The sequence below is a fragment of the Aphelocoma coerulescens genome, assembly GCF_041296385.1.
Source record: "Aphelocoma coerulescens isolate FSJ_1873_10779 chromosome Z unlocalized genomic scaffold, UR_Acoe_1.0 ChrZ, whole genome shotgun sequence".
Taxonomy (NCBI): Eukaryota; Metazoa; Chordata; class Aves; order Passeriformes; family Corvidae; genus Aphelocoma; species Aphelocoma coerulescens.
The window spans coordinates 14,918,831-14,938,967 of NW_027184085.1; the positions used below are offsets into that span (position 1 = coordinate 14,918,831).

At 38.4% G+C, this 20,137-nt stretch overlaps 1 protein-coding gene across 4 annotated transcripts in view; it reads left to right on the forward strand.

The window, feature by feature from the left end:
• GHR (growth hormone receptor) overlaps window positions 1-20,137 on the forward strand; it is a 149,422-nt gene that overhangs the window by 58,790 nt on the left and 70,495 nt on the right. For all 4 annotated transcript variants that reach the window (XM_069002442.1, XM_069002444.1, XM_069002441.1 and 1 more), the window contains exon 2: window positions 14,054-14,138. The gene's annotated coding sequence lies outside the window, so the exon portion shown is untranslated. The remainder of the gene's footprint in view (window positions 1-14,053; window positions 14,139-20,137) is intronic.

Below are 20,137 nucleotides of genomic sequence, written 5' to 3' on the forward strand. Positions count from 1 at the left end.
GAGCTAGGACAAGGGAAGAATTTAGTTGGTAAGTGACTGGACTGCTGGCTCAATGTGTATGTATCCCTACCAATTTGTTTTTACTGTCTAAAAATGAGGGAAGTTGTATGAATAATGCCAAAATCACTATTCTGCACTTGAAGTGAGTGGCATTTGGGTTAGTGTCTCTTGTCATAAGGCATTCCTAATGCTTAGCTCTGCCCTGATCTTGCCTGTGATGTTTTTACCCCTTGAGCACATCATATGGCCACGATGTGTATGTGTGGGAGTTGGGATTTCCAGAATGCTAGTGTCTACATCTCACAAAGAATGTGAAATGTTCTGGGATTCTTAATCTGTTGTTTCTACCTACCACATTTCACTAACTCTACTTTGTTTTGTACCTGCTCTTCTTCTCTTAAAAAAAATTAAATATTTTTAAAAGAAAATCCATTTTAAAATGTTTCTCTGCAGAAATTTACATCTGCATAAGTATATGGCATGGAAACATTCATCTCAGAGGAAAAAATACAGCAGTCATTCTAATAATAAGCACAAATTATTATGAAAGGTAGGCAATTGCCATTTTATTTTCATAAATGCATATTTATGAAGTAATATAGATAGATGCTGTCTATATCTCAAATCAGTTAACAGTAGAGTAACTGATATGTTTTGATTAATCAGAAGCTAGTGTGATTTTGTTCTCAGTGTGGAGAAAGCTACTATCATTTAAAAGCATTAGCTGTTTGTGCTTATCAAAGTATAAGCAGTGGTAGTGAAATGTCTTCTGATTGCCTTGATTTACTATTATTTTGGCATCAAATAAAAGAAACAAAGTAATTTTCCATAAAGAACTCGTTATATCAGATAGAGACTTCAAATTTCCCTTTGTGTTCTTTTGTGTTGACATGTCAATAAAAAAACTGTGCTTCAGCTGTATGCAATCTTTCACTAAAAATGAGATCAGTGGCTTATGAACTCTTAACTTCAAAATTTTCTTCTTTGTGCAGCTTTAAGCCGTTCAAGTAATTTATCTTCTGGCAAGAATTTCCTTGACTTTTTTTTTTTTTTCATTATTACTTGAGGGGGTGATTAATTTAAATTTGCTTTGTCCTTCAAATATTGTCTTTCACTTTCCGCTGTCCTTTAACCTTTTAAAGTAAGATTTAGGTCAAATTTTAAATAATGTCTTTAAACAAATCTCTGCCTTTTTGTACTGCAGTAGGTACTAAGTTCAGGGGGAAGAAAAGAAAATTTTTGCAGACTTTTACTGCATCTCACATCTGTGAAATTCTGTTTGAGTTTACAGTTATTTTCAACTTATTCCCAGCTGTATTCTTCCGTGTGACAGGAGAAATTGATTTGGAGTAAGAGGTAGAAGGAGTATCCTCAGTCAGAGGATTTTACATATACACAAAGCTGGTGTTTCTGGGTCAGATTTCCAAAATACAAGAGGGAAGGAGGGAGCAGTGTGAGCGTGAAAGTGAGGAGCTCAAATGGAAACCATCATAAAAAACCCACAGATTTGTGGAGTTCAATCAGAACAGTGAGCAAAGGAGACTGAGGGGCAGAATTAAGATTCTGATTTTTTTTTCCAAAACCAGATCTTTAGGAACTTTCTTTAGGTGCAAAAGATCTGTATTTTAAAGTCAGGCCCAAAAACTGGATGATTAGACTTTGCGTGAGTGGAGAAGATTTGATGACTTTGAGGTGAAAATTGTAGAAAGATTTATAATAGTTCTGGGCTAACAGAACAGAGAATTTTGTAGGATGAGAAATACTGAACACATTTATAATGGAAAGGTAGAGCCCTAGAGTGAAAGGTCGGAAGACAGCATGAAGGAGAGAAAGAGAGAAGTAGTAGGACAGAGAGCAAGAGAAGGGAGATGAAGGACTTAAAGTAGACCAAAAAAAAAAAAATCCTATACTTAACACATGAGAAAAATCTTCAGATTTCTTGTTTGAAATCTTGTTTCAACACTAATCCACTCCTTTCTTCCTTCCTCCAAAAGGAAAGATACCAGAGGGGAAAAGTCTTAGATTAGTTATAATGGCTGGTGACCCTGTGGCAGCACTGAGACAGTGGCCCATCTGGAGTAGCTGTTTGGCAGCTCCCTGGTGTATTTTACCTGGTGATTTTTCCAAGATCTCTCAGTAAGCAGGAGATTGATGTGTCCTGTAGTTACCTTCTCTTTCCTGGGCTCTGCCTTAGAATGGCTTGAATGTTGACTCATAAACGGTACAGCGAGTTTGTTCAGTGTTCTCCATAATGCCCCTGAAGCCCTTTTTTAATACCTAGAAAAGAAGCTGGGCCTCTGTAGCAGAACGACACCACCCATGCTGTCTGAATGATGCTATCCTTGAGTCATCGCCCATGTGGGAAGAGCTGATCTGTGGGCCAGCCTGGAGATGGGCTCTTGATCAGTACAGACTGCACTGTACTGTGAGTTTTGTTGAACTGTTTCCAATCTTTCTTGATTATTTTGAAAATTTTGTCATAGACTGTCTTCTGGCTCATGGTGAATGAGAAATCCAAATTTTGGTACCTGACATCCAGCCACCTCACCAGCATAGGGTCTCTCCCTGCCTGTGCAGTCATCCTTGTCCCTTTGAGCTAAGTGTACATAGTGTATAATATTTTATTACTCTATTAATTTCTCTCCACGTTTCATTACACCCTCTTCCCAGGCTCTTTTAGACTCTTCATTCTTCTCACTTAATTTTTCTAATGCACAGGGAGTGTCATTTGACCTCTCTCTTGCACTGTCAGAGTTGAATCCATCTGTGCTCATTCAGGTATGTCCTTGTTCATACAATACCTCCCTATTGACAAGTCTAGCTCTCCGAGATGTGATAGGACCCACCATGCCCTGTTCATCCAGCAGCTGAAAGATTCTTAGGAGTCATTAATCAAGAGTGTGAAGTCCTTTTGAAGGATGGGACTCAGGGACATAACATGCTGCAGTCTTGACATGTGCTGCAGTTGTTGAGGCAGCTGGGACATACTGAAGGAGTGGGTCCATAGTATGCTTGTGAAAAAAAGAGGATGTGCTGTTAGCTTGAAACTGGCTTTCCTGTGTAAATTATCAAAGTAAATCAGTAAATTGTTGGGGTGATTTCTCCTGGTGGACTTCACTTCCGCAGTGGTTACAGGAATGGGTTGCCACTGGTGGGAAATGCTATCGCAGGATAAATCTCATCCTACCTCGGTGTTCTACGAACTGGCTCTCACAAGTGAATGGGTATAGCTTATTCTGGCTGCTGGGCTCTCTGTGGCAGGCTGATACTCAGAAACAACAGATTCATGGCATGGTAACTGCGTCTTGCTTTGGTATTTGGGGGTGATTTTATGTGATAATTTTCATACAAAATTCATGAGTTTGGAGAAGAGCACTTCTCACTGTGGTGAGAAGCACTATCAGTTTCTCACACTGCTATTGCAACTCGAGTTGCTGAAAACAGTTGCTTTCTTTTTTAGGTCTTTGAATAATCAGCTACCAAAGTAAGCTATGTATCATAAAAAGGTTAAATCATTGATTGATCTGAAGTTCCAAGTCATAAAATTACTGAAATGTTCTGATATCAGCATGTGGTCTGAGGACTTAGTGCTACTGTAGAAGGAAATAAAGCAGTCTAAAGATTGCACAAAACCATTTATCTACACATTTTTTTTCAGATCTGTGACCAAATTGGGAAATGCTACTTTTATCTTTATGACCATTATTGTCAGTTTTCAGTCTGACAATGATCTATTCTGTAACTCATGCTGCACTGGCAATCTAACTGCTGTCCACTGTTCTGATTCATTATTTTTGGCAAGGCAAGGTAGCATGCACCAGAGTTATGAAGCACAAGTTGAATTGAAAATTGTTTGAAATACACTGCCTTTTTTTTTTTAACTGAGGGTTTCTTTTCAGTAAAACTTATTTTTCGTTTATCTGTATAGTTTGCTTTTTTCATTCTGAGTTTGGTATATTATTTTTCTTAAATCATGTTCAGGTTTTATTTCCAGAAACTTGGCTTCATTTTTTTGTGTGCCCTGTACAGAACTGCTTACAGAAAGAGCTGCCTGTAAATAATCTTTTCAAAGACTTACATTGTAACAAAGTGAAACCCTTGATCCCTTAGTCTAGGTTCTTAAACACTGACAAAGAAAATTAGAGCTTCATTAAATTAATCATTCAGTAATGGAAAAGGAGGATTCAGGTTTATAATAATGGGTGAAGTATAAATGTACTCTGCATTAAACTTACCATTATGTGGAAGAACAAGGAAACATAATTTTCGTCTGTATAAATGTACATGCTTTGTGGGAATCAGCAGCTGTTACTCCCAGGAGCATTCTCCATGACATCTTCTACTCAGTTATTGTCAGCATCAATTAGTCCATTATGATGAAACTTCTGAAATAAAGTGAGGGTATATAAAAAATACAATACATATTATATAAAACCCCCACATCTCTTTGCTTTAGGTTCTTTTCCTGTTATAAATATTGGGGTCCTTGATAGGACTGCAAGTCATCTCGATATTGATGCAATTAGATTTACAAACACATTAGTAAACTTATCTTAAAAATGCAAGAAAACTGCAAATCCCTTTGTTTTTAATGACTTCATTTACCATCAAGTTATAACTGTTTCATAAGGAAGTTATTAGAGATTATCTGATTTGGCATAAAGGACTCTCTGCAGTGAACCTTTATGATGTTCTTAAACTGAAATGAGGAGAGGAAGCCCTCTCCATTTTTTTAATTGAAACTGTTAAGTGAATTTACTTGATTGTCTTCTGCAATTATTCAGTATTTCTGGTGTGCATAACAAAACATGAGAGAATAGCCAATAAGTACCTATATGAAATAAGTATAGGTATGTAAATACATAAGTAAATTTATATTCCTAATTCAGTCTAATGGCTACAGGCTGGAAGCTGAGTCCTGCCATCAGTGGTGTTCCTGCCAGCCCCTGAAAATAGGCCTCTTTGAATTCCTGAGTCTGATTTAAGATTGTTGATTTAATATTTTTAGAAGGAAAAACAAGCCTAAATCAATGGAGAAGTACTTGACTGGAAATGTGAATTCCACAAGAAATGTGTTCTCACTTGACAACTCAGGTAAAACACACTCTGGAGAAATTCTCCATCCCATTCCTATGTAAATTCTGACCCCATACAAAAAAAAGAAAAATCCTGCCACAGATACTTTCGGTTCCTTAGTTAGCCACAGGTAAAGAAACCTTAATTTTTTATACTGATGGTCTTTTAGTTGAACTCTGTGTTGTCTTGCGCTTTTCCTGAGATGTATCAAAAAAACTTCAAGCTAAAGAGGCAGTGTGGATGCAAATGTGCATGAGAATCAGAAGAAGAATTTAAGAGAAAATAAATGATGGCTATGACAAGAACTTGCAAAATGAAACAGAAACTTGTATTGTATGCATAAATCCTTTAATTTAAATGTATACATATATGCAAGCCCAGGCAGTCCTAGGAAAGATGAATGGAAGGGTATGAATTAAATGCTCAGATTCCCAAGTGCCTCATTGTGTTTGACTTCCATGGAGGAATTCTGGAGCTGTGTTCCTTCTTCTATTGATCTGAGTAATAATAGAATAAAATAATAGAATATTTAAAATAGAATGGAAGAAAAATACAAAATTGACTGTAAAGTGTCTTTTCTGTATAAGCTTCAGAATTTGTGACATGGAATATCTCTTCTGGGTCTCTATTTCCATGGAATATCTCTTCTGGGTCTCCCTTTCCATGGATGTTACAGGCCAGTAATGCCATGTATAATCTTTATTGAGTTAAGGAACTGGATTTGAGATCTCCCTAGATGAAACATTTGGCTCTGAAATAAAATGTTGAGTGTCCTTGCCTGAGACCTTTAAAAGATTTTTTTTTTCCTGATCTATTAGCTTCTTTGTTGTAGGGTCATTCTTCAGATTTAGATTTTAGAAACTACAAATTTTGAAGACATGAAGAAAGGGAAGACTAAAACCAACAAAGAAATGTTTCTTAAGCAATTTTTAGAGTTTGGAAAACAGCTATTATAAGCCATAGCATATATGGCTCCTGTGGCTTTGTTAAACAGACAGCTCTCTAGCATTAAGAGTATTTGTTTTCCAAAATTGTGGAGGATTGCCAGAATAGAAATATATTTAGAATATGAAAATACATAAAGTACATATGTAGCTTGCAACAGAGGGCAATAGAAAAGCCACAACTAAGATGTAAATCTTGGTGACTCTTTTTGCCTGTTACATGATAGCTCAGTGGTGATTGTTGATGAACAAAATTAAGACCAGTACTTTATATTAACAAAATATTTATTTTGAACATGATTACTACACTCACTCTTATTCCAGCAGTATTTGAGGCCACAAGTGTCTCAGCATATTGCAGGAATGTCTGGTGAGGCCTGGGTGCCTAACTCAAGGATGCCTAACTCAGCGCCTGGCTGGGGATCTAGAGTGGGTGGAAAGGCTGCATTTTAGTCCTTCAGCCCTACATGCAAGTGCACTTCCCAGCTGCACTTTTCACTCCTGCACCAGACTTCAGCACCTTTCTTCTTAGCAAACTTCTATAAACCCCTTTCTTTTAATGCTTAATCTATTCACAGGGGCTCCTTCTTGATAGCACTGGTCAAGCAGACCTTGGAGCTGTATGCTCAGCTGGTGTGGGTTTTTAGGCATTGCTCTGCATAGCCAAGTGATGTCCAGATTCCCCTGACTCTGCAAAAGCTCTGAGGAACTGCAGTTCAGGACTGAAAAGCCGAGAATGTACTTCAAAAGCTTAGAAAGATCGATCAGCCTATTATGCTACCTAATTTTGAGTGAAACTCAAGCTACTCAGTAACTCATGAAGAGTTATATTTCTCATGTCAGTGAAACCTGAACCCTGCTAAGCTGAAATGGCAAGTGTTAGCTTTTTTGAGGAAAAAAAAAAAAGTGACAGTGAGGCAGGAAACAGAGTAACTGTTTTGGGATATGAAACAAAGTGGGCTTTTTGTATTTGCTGTTTAGTGAAGAGGAGGTTGAGGAAAGTGACCACTTGCAGGTAATGCTTGTTTGAAAGTGACCAATTTGCAGAACTTGTAAAGCCAGTCATTTAAAAATTGGGAGTGCTTAGGGCAGCAGCTGCAAGACTTAACAGCCAAACTAAATTCAAACATAGCAGTGATGGAGATAAGGTAAATTTGCTGCTATCCCCCAAATTTCCCTCCTTTGTTCTCAAGAACAATGTGCTATGGTTGCACTATTTCAAAAAGTAGGGGGGAAATGGGAGCCATGGAGGTTTCATCTTTGCCTGACTTACATACTAAGGCACCAGTAAGCCTAAAAAACCATTTGTATCTCCGAATTATAAACCCTGTACTTCAAAGCCTAAAATGTTTACCCACTGTGCTGGTTAGTCATGAGCTTTTTTGATTCAATAAGTACTGTTCATATCTTTCTGTATTAACAGTTTGCCAAGTCATTCTATCCACTATGTTTTTTCTTAGAGCAGTGATAATTTTGGCAACATACATTTATTGGGTGATTTTCTTAATATGCTGTATTTTCTTTTTGAAAATTCTGTATTTTCTTTCTTCACCCTTTTTTACAATCTTATTTCCCCAAACCAGTTTTTATTCTTGCTTTAGTTAATATCAATAGATTTGTTTTTACATATCAATTGACCTTTTATGTGCCTATTGAGAAATATTTAATCATAAGAGAGATTAATTGAATTGCATTAATTGCATTAATTGATCTGGCTGTGAAGAATGGGATTGGACCAGATAATGTCTGACAGTCCTGCACTGCCTAATTTTCTCTATTCCTGCTACACAGGTCAGCAGTTACTTGTACCTAGAAATTTGTGTACTTGAAAAGCATGTTGAAGTGATGAAGATTTTTTAAAAATTAATATTATTCTTCTTCTAGTAAATTCCAGTTTTCATGCTGTTTCAGCCTTGTAAAAGATCTTTTGTTCCTTATTTCTATTTTTGATTCCTTAGTATCTCTTATGTTTAATTAAAGAGCAATCTAGTGCTTATTGTTTCTTCCACATATGGATTATGATCAGATACAGTAATCCATTATGTACTTTTCTCAATTAACTGGCTATTACCTTGATTATAAAAGGGTGCTCCAGACTTCAAACAACGTTTTTAGGTCCATGCTGTTTTAAAGCTTGTTAGTCCCTTGAGTGTGGACATAAGAACAGTAATACATCTTTTCTCTAATCTTGTACTTGGCATTTTCCTGATAATTTATCAAAAGACTTTCTGTTTTAAGTTACTGACATGTCAGCAACAGTTTCAGCTAATAGAGTTCTGGATTTCCATCTGCTCAGGTCTCATAATACTTTCTATAAACACTGACTAAACTATTCTTGATAACATTCCTCCAACACAAGAAGATAATTAGCTGTAGCTGAGAATATGACATATTTCACTTTTAGAAGGTAGTCTGAATTTCTGGATACCAAAAGAGATGTCTTGTTTGTCCAGTGAAATTGCTTGGATTTCTTGCCTTTTTACAGCCTTTACAATACTGATGGTTTCTTTTAAAGGGCCAAAGAGGTGTAATAATTCCTATATTTGGCCTTGTACTGCAGTGCAGACCTCCTGAGCTATCCTGTCTACATATACACTTGTAACCATAATGCAGTGGAAAACATAAATTCATCTTTCATCCCTACCATGAGTGCCAAAAAAAATCAGTTGTTACTCAGCTTAGTGCTGCTAAGAAAATGTTCCGGTTATTGTTATGTCAAAGAGGCAAAGACTGCCAAGTCTGTAAGAACAGAAATGTGGTTCAGTGAAGTATTTAAAGCATGAAGGGTGAGATTTATTGTTAGACTCTTAAGGATATGAATAGATTGAGAGGGGGGAAAAAAAGGCTCTGATTTGGAACTAGAACGTGATCCCTTGTCCAGAGTAGGTTGGTGAGACAAGTGTAAAGGTTAAACAGATTCAAAGTCTTTGCTATCTAAATAGAAGAAAAAGGGAATGTTGAAGGAAGGTTCTGATGTGTTTTGTTAGGGTTTCCTTGAAGGAATTTAGGGAATTCCCGCACAGAGGAGGAAGTTGACGAGAGAATGTAAGGAGTGAGTTCACAGTTACAGAACATTATTTCAGCTGAAGCCTCGTTATACTGGAGAGGTAGAGTTTGAAGGTAAGAAGTTTGAACCTAAAAAAGAACACAGAATCACAGAATATATCAAGCTATAAGGGACCCATAAGGATCATGGGCTCTGCTCCTCTCAGGACAGTATAGAACTAAACCATATAACCAAGAGCATTTTCCAGACAATCCTTGAGCCCCTGGCAGATTCAGTGCCATGACCTGGGGAGCCTGTTGGGGTGACCAACTACCCTCTCAGTAAAGAACCTTTTCCTAATGCCAAACCTGAACTTCCCCAGGGCCCCTTCATTCCACTTGGTTGTGTCCTGCTGCTGGTCACCAGGAACAGGAGATCAGCACCTCCCCTTCTCTGCCCCCCCAATGAGGAAGGTGTACCCTGCTGTCAGGTCTCCCCTCAGCCTTCTCTCCTCCAAGCTGAGCAAGCCAACCGACCTCAGATGATCCTCATGAGTGTTGCCCTCATAGCGTTTCACCATCTGGGTCACCCTTGTCTGGACACACTTTAACAATCTGATGTCATTCTTATATTGTCACCCTAAACTGCCCCCAGCACTCGAGGTGAGGCTGCCCCAGCTCAGAGCAGAGCAGGACAATCCCCTCCCTCGCCCATCTGACGATGCTGTGCCTGATGCCCCCCAGGACAGGGCTGGCCCTCCTGGCTGCCAGGGCACTGCTCACTCATGTTCAACTTGCCATAAAATGGTTGGAACAACTTAAAAATGCATGTGAAGTGTCCATTTTTCTTATGTTTGAGATAAATATTTTCAAAAGGTTTAGGAAAAAGTAGTTCAAGACTCTCAGCAAGTGTCACACATCACAGTTGATGCAATCTAGGGAAATAAAGTGCTTATCAGATAAAATTAGAATACATCTCAGACAAATGGTTTTGTTTTCCTTTGAGTTAAGATGTAGAGTAGTGGTTTAACTGGAAATGGAAATAAATAAAGTACAGGAGAAATAGAATAAAGAGACAATTAGTATTCCTTAGATCAAATCTCATAAGCACAAATACCCTGGAAATAGGTTCCAGCTTTCACAAGTGCCAGGAATCCTCTGACGTGTCTGTTGGTACCCCCAGCATAATGGAGACGCAGGAACTCCTGGACAATCTTTCAGGATTTGTGAATCCATATTGTGTCTGCTTGGATATAATCCACTCCTTTTTGATGTTTCATGCAATCACAGGGTTTGCAATCTTTCTTCCAAAGCATGTAGTTTACATGGTCCTCTTTTTGCCTGCTGCCTGCAACTTTTCAGTTAGATATGAAAATGTACAGAATTGTGGAATTATGGAATTACTGAGGTTGGAAAGGATGCCTGGATATCATCTAATCCAACTTTTGTGCTCAGAACAAGATTTCATTGATGCAGTTGTGCTTTGAGTCCATAAGAGTTTTGAGTACACCCAGACTCCACAACCTCTAAGCAATCTCTTCCACTGTTTTGTCCCCTCTTTAATGAAAAAGGTCATTAATGAAGACTTAAACAACATTTACTCTAGTGGCTGTGCTGCTGGTTGAAATGCTTTGAGTTGGGCATTTCACCCAGTTTTCAGTACATTTCACTAGTTTGTACGTCATCATAAAGATTTTACATGAGACAGATTCAAAAGCCTTTCCAACCTTTTTTCAGCACCAGACCTTTCCTTAGATGCTTTTTTGAAGAGCAAAAGAACTTTTGGCACATTTGGGTCCATTTCATCTTGTCCAGTTTATTATATTTTTGGTAGGCTAGCTTGGGGCATAATGAGAAGATAATAATGGGCAAAGATCCTCACATCCCAATCAAGGCACTGATGAGTCAGAGTCTGTTTCTTATTTTGTGAAGCAAACTAGTTTGGATGGGCCCTGTCAACTCATCCTTTTGTAATCCTTTTGTTTGCCTTGTGGGTTACAGTAATTAAATGTACTTCGGACAAAATACATGTCTCTCAAAAAAAAAAAGAGCTTTACCTGTATCACTTATTCATGGTTATCTGTGTTATCCTTTTGCAAAGCTGCAGTTTTTCCAAGAATCGTTTTGAAGGGAGATTGCTAATCATTTAAATCTAGCTCACTACCTTATGTACAGTACTGCCTATTTTTCACACATAATGAACTGTCAAAACCAAGTGCAAATATAGCTGGTTTTGTGCTTGTATGGCTGTTCTACTCTGCAGTACTGCAAATAAATGGTGCTGCTGCCGGCATTTTTTGTGCCATCACATTACTTGCTGCTGCCACAGATAGAGTGACGCACTTCACTTGCAAGAGAGAAGTAGCAATATCTTTATTGATGTAAAACAGCGATTTAACAAAGTTTGGCGGTAAATGCGTCAGCAGTTTAACAATATTCGATGGCAAGGTATACTTGACTGTTTACAGCTCAGAGGATGGGGTCAGGCAAAACTGTCCAGGAGACCCTCCCATTGAGTCATGAGGTTTGGAAAGGACACTCTTGTGTTCTGAATTTTCTGTTTGGAGTTTAGTTGTGGCTGCATCCAGACTTAGTCCCAAACTCAGTCAATGTCTATTTATGCCTAAATATCAGTCTATGTCTAAAGGATTGTACATGCACAATCAATATTTTATGTCACTTACGTAAGATTTCAAACTTTAGCATATTACTAATCACTTTTATGGCAAGGAATCTCTCAGCCTAAAGCAGTAACCAGAAGAGGTGTTCATGCTGAAGGGGAGATCCTGGCATACAGCCCCTGCTATACAGGAGAGCTGAACAGACCTCGGGCTGTCCACTGTTTATGGAGTAAGATGATTGACTTATGGTCATATTTGCACAGCAGCCATCTTTCGTTTGGCGCATGCTCAACTAGCCCTCAGCTGTTGAACAAGACTCATGGCCCTTCGGTGTCAAGCAAGATTTATGGCCCTTAACTATTGTGTTGATATCTGTGAGCCAGATGTAGCCGTCACAACCACCCCGGGTGGCTGTTGCTCAAACAGAAAACGGCAGGGGTTGGGGCATATTGCCGCAGCTGCCAAGAGTGAAACAAAATGTTCTGAGTACAATCAGGTAATCAGAAGTTAGGACATTTCTCTTTGTTGCCCATAAAGTAGCTGAGAGATCTTTTCTGCTGCTGAGCAGGATTTCAAAATATTTTGGAAGGACTACTGGAATAATTTTTTCTGTCCTATTGTAATAGGATTCTGACTTTGTCATATAAAGGTCATTTCCCTTTATTAATACCATAGCGAGTGTTTTGAAAAAGGAATTTGTCAGTAGTCCTTGGTAGCTCACTTCAGTCAACAGCTGGCTCAGACTTAGTAACTTTGTTCCACACTAAGCTGTCCCTTTATTTTTGGAAAAGAGAGTTGCTGCTCACTGCTCATTTATTCTTCTGAATTTCAGAGTTCTTTGGAAACTCAGAAATTAAACTAACACAAGACTCCTTGTAGAATTACGTATGAATGGGACACACAATCTGTTATATTCTCAGCCTGCTGAAATGTGAGCAGGCACTTTCTAAAAACTGTGATAATAGAATTTGGCAGTGCATATTATGGAGTAGACTGACGTAAAGATTTACTATGTAGGGACTTGTCTAATCCACTTGTTTCATGATGTGAACCAGGAGGGAACCCTGCTTACAGGTTTTACTTTGAGTAACCACACGCAGGATGATCTGTTTTATAATAATACTAATATTATTCATGCTTTGGCATGGAAAATGCATTCTATTTATTTCAAACATCTGTTTAATTTTTCTCTCTGTTGAAGGATTTTCTCATTTGGCAGTTGGGGGGTGTATTGTTTTGGGTTTTTTTATTATAAATACAGAGGTGATAGCATTTTACACATTGCATTGTAGAAGGATTGCAGAGAAGTAATGATGAAACTTTCACTCACAATCATATTTTGCTTTCCATTATTTATTATTTAGTGATCTATCTCTACATTAAAATTATACACATAACAGGAAGAAAATTCTGAGGGTACAAAAATATTCCTGCTGCTCTTTCTTCAGCTGGTGGTAACTCAGTAAAGGAAAACTCTTTTTTAAAATGTTACTTTTTTTCTTGTTCAGGCTAGGGCAGTGTGGCCCTAGGTATTCAGTTTGCATGTACACAGTAGTTCTTTAGATGTTATTTGTGGGGTCTGGCAGGCAGATTTTTTTTTCCCTGGTTATTTAAAGAGCCTGATACTGTGAAATCTGGTCTTCTTTTTGTAGTCCCACCCACTAGAAACCAGATTATTTTGAATTATTCAAGTAATGTAAGCACCATGTCTGACTTTTTAAAATGCTTTTAAAAGCTGACTTGCATCCTTGGGAAGAGGTAACTTTCTATGTTGAATTTATGTTCTTTTTATTTAACACAGAAATGCTACTAGTTCAGAACTGGTTTGCATGCTGCTGTGCCAGCTATCACGGCAGCAATAATGTGCTTAGGAATTCAGAACATCACATACTACCTTTTTTATCAGCATGCCATCTTTCTGAGACTTAGACACTGTGCTTTTAGAGGAAAAGGAAATGTTATTTTCTTAATTTTACTAGTTTATAAGTTACTGCACTGTAGTATAATGTCTAAAGAAGTAGTAGCAAGCATAATGGTAGTGAGCTACTACTCATCCTCTTGAAGGTCCAGAGATTTCTTCCAGGGCAGCTGATTTTCACCAGGAATGTGCATTAGGAATGAGTTGGTCGGTCACCCTGACCTCTCTTTGCCTTTTAAATGTGTGTTAATTTTAATGTCAAGGTTAGCACAGGGTCCTGTGGCTTGGCAGGCCCTCAGCGACATGGGTTCAGGCCACTGCTGCAGTTTGAGTGAGAAGCCCAGGTGCTGCGCTCAGGGCAGCCAAGCAGACTGCCCCACTGGTGGCCTTCCCTGAGGGACAGCAGGACCAGGACACACATTTGAATTTTGTCATGTTGCCCTCCCACTGTAGGTGACCTTCGCTGCTCCAGAACTCATCTCTTGTCTGTCTCTCCTGTTTTCATGCAGGTGCTGGGATGGCTGGAGAAGGTCGTGATTTGCAGCTGAGCTGAGGGAGGCGTGACACATCGTCCATCCCCTGCTGACATTTGAGGTAGGGTGATAACATTTGTCTTACCTGCAACTGACTTTATTACCAGTGTTGGCTAAGCAGATTGATCAATAGAATCCCGTAGTGCCCTACAGATAACAGATCCTAGGAGTCATTCCTGAAGGAGGTGATAATTATAATAGGCATTATACAAAATAGTGGTTGGGATTTAATTGTCATATTTTAATACCCAAAACAATAGAGAAATGTGAATTAAGGCTGTCAGATTCAGTCCTGATTAAATTGATGACTTCATGCCCTTCTGTCAATCTCTAGTAACCAGCATTTGAGACTGAGGGCTGGGTGACTCTTAAAAGTGGTTAAAAGCTATTTTTCCTTGTCAGAGAAAAATTATTATACTGCATCTTAATGAGCCATTTCCTACTTAGAGTGTTATTTAGGATATTAATTGCCTGACTTTTTAAATGCACTCTATTGAAAAAAATAGAGAAAAAAAATCTGTATTTTATAAGTGAGGGAGAATGTGAAAATGCCTATCAGAACATTGTAGGTAACAAATAATAGTTTAAATGACACAAGTGTCATTGAGTTTGTACATATCGGTTCTAATTCATATCCAGAATGTATTACTGAAAGCCTAATCAGAGTACAGTGGCGTAAATTTGAATCAAAACATCACAGAAATACACTGTTGTATAAGGGATTCAGACCTGTGATTGCTCATGGCGTGAAGCTGAAAAGCTGTTATCTGGTGTTAAATTGCTGCATGAGACTTTACAGCTGCTGTCTGTGTACTGTAGCACTTTTATGAGACTTGAACTGGCTATTCCTGTCTAAGTGTAGACACTTGAACTGTCATTAAATAGAAGAGAAATTCTAGATACTTCATGCTTTGGTTACAATAACAGTAGGTAAAATTTGCTATCTATCCTGTGTCTGTGTTCTTAATGTTTCTGAAATCTGATGGTAGAACTCTAGGTTCATTCATTGCACCATGGGTCTCTCCTTGGGAGATTTGTCTATACCAATTTCACCAAGAAAATTAAAAGGTCAGAATAGTGAAAAGTTACTTGTAAAAATGCTTGTAAAGTATGCATAAATTAGTCATTAGCGACCTCCTTAACCAAAGCCGCCTTTGTTGTGGTTACCATGCCTTTTCATGCAGAGTTCAGCACACCTGAAAAACAGTTTATGAATGACTTCTTTGATTTTATAGCTGAAACATGTCAAAACAACCATACAGAAAACTCTTTCTGTGCTCTGTTTTCCTGGCTTTCTGTGCCCAGGGAGCCATTTGATCCATAGATAAACTGCCCATTCCAGATTCCTCTGCAAGCAGCCTAGCACTGGGAGGACACAGCTTGGACACAGGGTCTGGCCCTGGTTCTGAGCTCCACCACAGACTCAGGTTCTGTCACCCTCTGTACCTTTCTGTGTTTTAGTTTCTTGTTTGTAAATGAAAGCTGATAATTATGAACTTTCAGAAGGGAGCAAAAATCCCAGTCCTTAGGAAATACTGTTAATTGCACAGTGCTGTGTCATATTTGATGTGATGTTGACATGCTGTTACCAGGGGAGAATTTAAACCTTTTGCAATTAAGTGTGACCATTTTTTATTCTTTTAAGTGTATGAATCTAGTCACCTGCTATCAAGTGTGATTACTGAAGAAAAAGTTGTATGCAATAAGTGACCTAAAAATCAGGACTGATTTATGCATCAGGGCGATTCAAAACTCCACCTGCTGTGATATTCCACAGTTCTAATAATGTTGGGGGAAATATACGCTGTGAGGAAGTGATTTACTGAATATTGCTGTACAATTTGTAGTGAGCCTAAGAGCAGTCAGTCTCCTCACACTTATGTGAACGTGGCTGCTTTCACAAGATTGGTGTGACTGGTAAGAGTCATATATTTCAGGTGCGGATGGTATTATTGCTAATGACTTTTTTAAAAAATAAAAGATAAATTTTTTTATATATAGTAAAGTTTTTCTTAAGATGGAAGCCTTTGACCTCTCCAGAAATACAGCTTCCTGTGATACTAAATTTATTTGCTATCAGAACTACAAAAAGGAGCAGTCACATTTTTTCCTTTCCATGCTGACACTTTCCACATGGCCATGTGGGTGAGACTGCCATTCAGAGCCCAGGGCTGAGTGATGTGAGGGTGGTCACTGGTGCCCTGATTAAAGGGAGAGAGCCAGTTCCTAAGGCTTTTGCTGACAGGCATCTGTGCAAGCAGCCTTGCTCCCTGCTTCAGTATAAAAATGGGTACTGAGGCAAGGCTGCTGGTCAGACTTCAAAGGAGTTGGGTGCTGTGCTAGATGAGAAGAGCCCCCAGCAGGGCTTTACAAACCTCCCTCTAATGTCCTGCCATTTAGTCCGCTCCCTTTTTTGAACTGTATGTCTGAGATCTAGCCTGGTATGGGATTTGTTATTGTGAGTAGATTCCACAGAGTGGGTTTGTGTCTGAGAAATACTTAGAGTTGTGGATGTGGGTGGAGGCCCAGACTCTTAGCTGCTTCTTAGGGCAGCTACCTTGTGAATTTTATCTGTAAATATCTATTTCCTCATGGTCCTGTGTAAAATAACAATAACAGCAGTGGAAAAATGTGAATGCACTACTCCGTTTTAATGAGCAGCTGAATGTGCTCCAAAGTTTCACTTTTTTAATGAGTTGGTATTGTGGTGCAGTTCCTGCAGAGAAGGAAGTCATAAAATCAGTGGAGCCGGATGTGCTGTCCATTGGCCAGCCAGCCAGCTTTGTGCTGGGCAGCTCTGTTGCTTGTAGCACCTGTTGGTTGCAGAGCATCCCATTTTGAGCTGATCAGTCCAAAGTTCATGGGTTTTATGTGTGATGTCTAAAATCAAAGGTTGCAATGCTGAACTATGATTGCTTTTGTCTCTGACGTTTGAGAAGTGGTATATGTGCTATGATTGCTATGTATGTTTAGTGGCTTAAATCCACTGCATTGGTGTTACCAGAGCTAAAGACCACATTTCATTCCCATTGTTTGTGAAAGAGCTGTACACTTATTAAGAAGGTTCTAGTTGCTTGAGTGTTTTAGGTGAGCTTCTCTTTATCTTAATTGCAGTTCTTTCTGTCTTAATGCAAACCTGTCAATTTATTGGTTTGGGTTTGGTTTTGGGATTTTTTTAATCCACTACAGCTTTACTTTGTGTTGCTGGGATGGCTGGCAATATTCCCACAAGACTAATATTCTGTGATAGGTAAGACATTGGAGGGGGTTGCAGTCCATGCTTTACTCTGCTGCTAGGCTGCAGTGTAAATGCAGGCAAGCTGTTCCTCTTCCCAGTGTGTCCCTTTCCCTGTCTGTTAAATGGATAATGCCACTGACTCCTGCTGCAGACTGCTTCAGGATTTGCTGATGGAAAATATTATCTGACATCATTAAAATACCTCTTTAGAAACATATCTGTCAAATTACCTTCAAAGTTAATCTGGTTGTTTCTGTGGCTTATTTTACAGACACTTCTTAGTTTCTTCATTGGTAAAGTTTTTTAGAGGGACACAGCTCTGTCAGTTTCCAATGTGAATTTCTAACTACAATCTGGCATTTCTCTTTATTTCCATTGCAGACGAAGGTGTCACTGTAGTGCTGTGATAGCTGTAGGTGCCCACTCAGATTTACTAGGAGGTAAACTCTCTAAACTAGTAACTGTTCAGTAGGTCATCAACTCCAGAGATTACCAGGCATGTCTGTTTGCATTATTCCCCTTGAAAGGCAGGCTGGCTTCATCACTCACTGGGCAATCCAAACTTGTCTCCACTTCCTTAATAATCATTTCAAAGTTGTTCTGGATCTCATGTCACATACCCTTTGACCTCTCCAGTGGAGGAAAAAAGACTTTCTATGAGGTTTCCCATACTTCTTGCTCATCAGGTCTTTTGTCTTCTACCCATGCTCATTTGCCTCACAGGATGGAATATCCCCCTCTCATATATCAATATTCAGGATATAAATATATATCTATATATATGTACACAGAGGATATAAATAAAGCTCTGAGTTCTTGTGAAGGTACACCTTCAGGTTTCATCAAAACACCAATATGCCTGTGTGCATGTGTGTGTTACGTGTGTGCAAGCATGTAAACACAGACCAAACCCAACCTCTGCTGCTTCTTTGGGAAAAAGCCTTACAAGACCTGTGGTAATTGAAATAGCTAAAATAATGCCATGGTATGTTATAAAATGTGAATTGGAAGAAGTTACTTGAAGCCCATGAAAAATCAAGCAGTGTACACAGTTTGTAAATTAGATTGGCTTTCAGTAAATTCTGTGATCAAAATAAGCTAATTAGTCCCCCTATATCTGGAAATACTAGGCACTCTAGCCTTGGAAAAATCGATTAAAAATTAGTAGCATTCCTCCTACAGCTCATGGCTTAAAAGATGTCATTAACAGCTGCATCATAAAAATGTGTATCAGAAGGAATTGTTTCAGTATAAAGGTTTTAGAGATCCTGTTTGGATGGTATCTAAAAATGCTCATATGTTTCTAAGCCACTTTGGTAAATGTGGGCATAGTCTTTTGCTGTATGCAAGATGCTTCATCAAAACATACCTTAAACTTAAAAGTTGGGTATTTTATGTTCCAGCTCTTACCATTGCAAGTGGAGGCAGAAGGTAACAGATTTTTTAAGATTTTTATGAAGGTTTGAACAGACATCAGATTTTCTTCACAAGTTCTTTCTTACCTTGTTTTGGCAGTGCTGCATTTAAAAATACCAAGTGATCTTCTCCACTTGCTGGTTTCATTCATTATTTCTTTCAACTATGTGCTGATTTTCACAATTAAGGATGTAGCTCAAAATCTCTCTGTATGTCTCGATGAAGTAGTTTAAGCAGCTGTTTCATGCAGTAGGCTACTTTTTGGTAGGTCCCCACCATTTACATATTCAGATTTGTGTGAAAAATTTGTGTTAAAGCACCAAATCAGCAGTAAATAGGGGAGGGAACAATGCTGGTATGATCTTAGAGAGGACACATGGAAAGCCAATCACAATGCTTCTCATTGACGCAGAATTTCTTAAACAGATAATTTTGCTTTGCAATTATTGTGAATAACAGCTGCATTGAATAGGTGTGCTCATATTCTGACTCTGCACCTGTTTAACTGAAATTCAAAGTTGTTTCAGTCTGCATATTACAAATTCAAATTAAAAGAATATACATCATATCTTAAACCTATGTGAGCTGCAGGACATAAAAAACCTCACTAAATTAAAATACACTGATTGCTCTTAAACCTTCTGTCAAGATTATTATTCTTTTCCTGTAGACCAAATGAGAGTAAATATGTGAGTGCTTGGAGTCCTGAGTGGACATCCAGAAATGCATTGTCTGTCATTTACTAGCTTTCACTTACTGTTCTATTTAAGTTAATGACTTCCTAAATGCCATACAGGCTCTGTTATGTAGTCTTTAATCTGTTTAGGAGCACACGAATAATTTAGCATGCAATTAAACCATATAATTAATTTGTCCCATGGTAATGAACTGTTAAGTAATTTCATTAGTCTAGGGTAAATACCAGGTCTTGAACTTAAATTTTACAACTTCTTGAAGATGTTTTTTCCTAGAAGAAATTTTTTAAACACAAACATTATTTAAAATTAAAAGTCTGCTCCCTCTGATTTCCTGAAATTGCTCTTTGGGCAAAAATGACTGGCTATTACCAAACTGTTTCAAAATGACGAAACTCCTGATCTCCAGTGAAACAGAACTGGGTTATAGCCAAGCATTTTTGAACAAAGCATCCTCAATTTCTTCCAATCACCTTGAACCCAAACCTGCCTTGCAGACTTCAAAGAGCAGTTTAAGGAAATCAGAGGGAGCAGGGTTTTCATGTTACAGAAAAGCTCCAAGAGATCAGATGAGGATTTACTTAGGATGTGTGCTGAAACCTAACTGACTATATTTGCCCAGGTACCAGGTAGTATGTTTTTTAATTCAAGTGATTTGCAGATACTGGCACACAAGAGAAGGCCTGCAGAGAATGTGCCAGCTGAAGACTG